A 4,314-nucleotide genomic window follows, 5' to 3' on the forward strand; every position below is an offset into this window, starting at 1 on the left:
TTAGGCCTCGGGCTTTAAGTGACCCCATGCTTCTGGAGTGTGACCTTCACAGTGTTTCTGTTTCCCCCTTTCCTCCCCCAAGGGGGACAGGAAGGCTGGAGTGGGCTGGCCTCAGGCATTCCTTTATCTGGCCCCTCAGGCTCTGATAAAACCCCAGCAGCCGTAACCGGTTTGGCTCAGTGGATGGAGCGTCTGGCCTGCGGACTGAAGGGTCCCAGGTTCAATTCCGGTCAAGGGCATGTACCTGGGTTGCGGGCACATCCCCAGTAGGGGGTGTGCAGGAGGCAGCTGATGGATGTTTCTCTCTCATCGATGTTTCTAACTCTCTATCCCTCTCCTTCCTCTCTGTAAAAAATCAATAAAATATATTAAAAAAAACCCAGCAGAGGCTGCGGCTCACCAGCTCCTCCTGCAAGAGGCCGCATTAGGAGCAGAGGCCCTGGGTTTTCAGAGTAGTCTTTCCCTCCTCCCACCGGAAGCGGGAGGGATTCCCGGGTTATGGACTGTGGGAAAATGGCTGAGCTCTTGGAGGTAAATCTCACAATAGGGTGGGGGCCCCCCATCCCTGGTCCCCCCTGGAGTTTCTAGCGCCGAGTGGTTGGCCCTGAGCCTCAGCAAGGCGTCGGGTGTTCCTACTCCAGGTTTCGGCTCTCGTCTCCGGTGAGTGTCCGCTCTGGGAAGCCGGGATTCCCTGCATTTGTCTGTCTGTCCCTCCAGTCTCTGAGCGGCAGCTTGCCCTTGTCCTCCTCTCTCACAAATCCAAGGAGAGCTGTTGATTTCTTCGGTCTGTTCCGCTTTTGCTGATTGGTAGGAGGGAGTGGCATCGGCCGCGCTTCTATGCGCAGCTGGAAACCGGATCTCCATGATTTCATGTTCATTCAGTTCCAAAGACTTTCCGTTTCCTTCACTCCTGTTTTGAGCCAGTGGCCAGCTGCAGGAGGTTGGCTGTGGGAGCACACTGACCACCAAGGGGTAGCTCCTGCGTTGAGTGTCTGCCCCCTGGTGGTCAGTGCATGTCATAGCGACCGGTCGACCAGTTGTTCAGGCGTTTGGTCACTGGGTCACTTAGGCATATATATATTTGACTATATTTCCTGTGCTGTAATTTACATTCCCACCCATTGGTTATTTAGAAGTGTTGTTTGTTTTTCACATATTTGGGGGGTTTCCAGATATCTTTCTGTTGTTATTGGTTTTAAATTTGATTCCACTGTGGTCTGAGAATATACTTTGCATGGTTTGAGTTGTTTTAAGTGTATCAAATTTTGTTTTGTGACTCAGAATGTGATCTAGCTTGGAAAATGTTATACGTGCACTTGAAAAAAAATGTGTATGCTGCTGTTATTGGGTGAAATGTTCTATGTCAATTGGTCAAGTTGGTTGATAGTGTTGTTCAAGGCCTTTATGTCTTTACTGATTTATGTCTACTTGGATCAGTTCTTGGGAGAACAGTGTTTAAATCTCTGACCAAAACTTGAACTTTTACCAGTCTTTGTTTTAGGTAATTGGAAGCTTTCTTATTATTAAGTGCGTAAATATTTAGATATTTATGTCCTTTTGGCAAATTGACCTCTTTATCATTATGAAGTGACCCTTTTCATCTCTGTTAATATTCTTTGCTCTGAAAACTACTTTGTCTGATATTACTATAGACATAGTAGCTTTCTTTTGATTAATATTACCACGATATAGCTCTTTTTTCATCCTTTGGCTTTTAACGTGTGTCATTATATATTTAAAATGTATTTTTTATAGACAGCATATAGTTGAGTCTTGTTTTCTTATGCAATCTAATGATCTATTTTTAATTAGTGTGTTTAGACCACTTACATTTATGTATCCGTAAGGGTCAGAACAGGCCTCCACAGGATGTGCTGCTTTGGCCTGTGAATTATCTTGAACTGAAGGCAACCGAGACCCTGCAGGTTCAAGAGACACTTTTACCTCTCCTTAAAGAATTTAAGTTGGAGGCCTTTCCCATAGTAACTTTTTATGACCTAGCTCTGGGGCAGGGCAAACATCTAACTACTGAACATTTGCCTGTCTTATCTTCCTGGGAATGACCTTCCTCTCTTTGAATCCCAAGGCATCTTACCTCATCCTTACCCCAGATTGACGTATAGACCTCATTTTAACTTTCTGTCTCTGAACCTGTCACGCATGTGGGTCTCTGATTCTCATGTATGTTCCCATATGTACATATGAAATGAAATTTGGTTATTTTCTCTTGTTAATCTGTCTCACATCAATTTGATTATTCGATCAGCTGAAAAAAAGGAAAATGGGAAAAAAAAGAAAAAAAGGAAAATGTTATCCTCTCGTGCATAGCTTAGCATGTAGAATAGCGAATAATACTACACTAACATTTGAAAAAAAAGCAACACCATAATTCTCTCAGTCTTTTTTTTCCTCCTTTAACATTTACTAGTTTCAGGTTGGCCAGCATCTATGTTCATTTACTGTTGTTCTGTGAAGTTACTGGTGTCCTACTCTTGAGGATAAGGGAATGTTCATATGAAAAAAAGCTACTCAGTTTGCAATATTATATACATCTCCCTCTATGTAAAAAGATTCATGACGTAGATAATAGCATTTGAACTTCAATACCCATATCTATGAATAATATTGGATTATTTACCACCTGATGCTACTGGGACTACCAGATGCAATAACCCTTGAAAAGGCACAAAGAGTAGTGTCACTTGTTTAGAGAACAGAAACTCAATTCTTAAAATACCCAACCACATTAGTGCTTCTTTAACATAAGTTTCTTCTTTTTTGTTTTTTAATCCTCATCTGATGTTTTTTTTCCCATTGATTTTTAGAGAGTGGAGTAGAGGGGGAGAGAAACATTAATGCGAGAGAGACACATCGACTGGTTGCCTCCCATACATGCTCCTATCTGGGGGCCAAAAATCGAGCCCACAGTTGAGGTGTGTGCCCGTGACCAGGAATTGAACCCAAGACCCTCCTGTCCGAGGGTCGACGCTCAAACCACTGAGCAAGACCGGCCAAAGCATACGTTGCTTCTTTAAAAAAAAAAATCTCAGAAACTTACTTCCACCTTATAAAGCTTTCATTGCTTATTTGTAAGAAGTGATGCCTCTTTATATCTAAAGAAAAGGCAAACAAAAAAAGAAAGAAAAGGCTGAATGCAATTCGTGCTGTTTCCTTTTGAAAAGTTTTAAAATATAAATCTAAATTGACTGCTCATGTAGGAAGTGTCAACTCTCTTTAGTTAGAAATAGATGCCAGCAAAGAAATCTTAAAAACTTCTATGAAATGCCAACAAGCTTCTGCATGTATTTCCCTGCTGTGGGTTCCTGCACATTTCTGTTCTATCCCAGGAGAAGCCCTTTGCTCTATTAACAGAAGCCCCACCTGGTAGGTGGGGTGTTTCTGTTTTGCTTTCCGTTCCTGAGTGAGTCATAATGAGATACTGCTCATTGTGTCTAACTGCTTTATATAGCTCAAGTCAGAGAACTTCAGCCCGTTCCCACAGTGGCACACAGTGGCCTTTCATCTGTCGCCTCTCGGGAAGGTAGCCAATAACCAGAAATGAAATACAGCAGGACCAGGCTGCACACTTTTAGGAAACAGCAGTCTTTACCATGGGCGAAAGGAGAGAACCCTAGAAGTGATCATGCCCAACTTATGGCAACATGGTCACCAAGAGAAGGTGCAGAGCCCTAGCTGGTTTGGCTCAGTGGATAGAGCATCGGCCTGCAGACCAAAGGGTCCCGGGTTCATTTCCGGTCAAGGGCATGTACCTTGGTTGCAGGTTCCTCCCTGACCCGGGCCCTGGTTGGAGCTCATGCAGGAGGCAACCAGTCGATGTGTCTCTCTCATATCAATGTTTCTCTCTGTCTTTCCCTCTCTCTTCCACTCTCTCTCAAAATCAATGGAAAATATTCTCGGGTGAGGATTAACAGAACAACAACAAAGGAGGTACAGAGTAGATGCTGGAATTCTGTTCCACAGTTATCTCTTTTCGTTTGTATTTTTGATCTTTCCCTTTTTATGAGGCAGTTCCTTTCCTCTGTGCTGCCAGTTATGCCCCAGTGTTCCTTAACAAAGTAACAATATTTAATGAAAAACCCCACTGACTTGCTTAGTTTGGTGTAGCCCAAGGTCTTGCCTCCCCAGGTCATGGGTCATCTTCTGTTTAGGACGACTGCTCCTCTGTCTATCTTGTCCTGTCTCTCCTCGCCCCAGTGTTAGTACATGCAGACCCAGGGGAGGGTCTGAGGACTGAAAATATACTCCGTAAGTGGAGGGCAGGGAAAGACGAATGAAAGAGGCTGGCCACTCCAG

This window comes from Myotis brandtii, unplaced genomic scaffold (genome assembly GCF_000412655.1).
Source record: "Myotis brandtii unplaced genomic scaffold, ASM41265v1 scaffold383, whole genome shotgun sequence".
Taxonomy (NCBI): domain Eukaryota; kingdom Metazoa; phylum Chordata; class Mammalia; order Chiroptera; family Vespertilionidae; genus Myotis; species Myotis brandtii.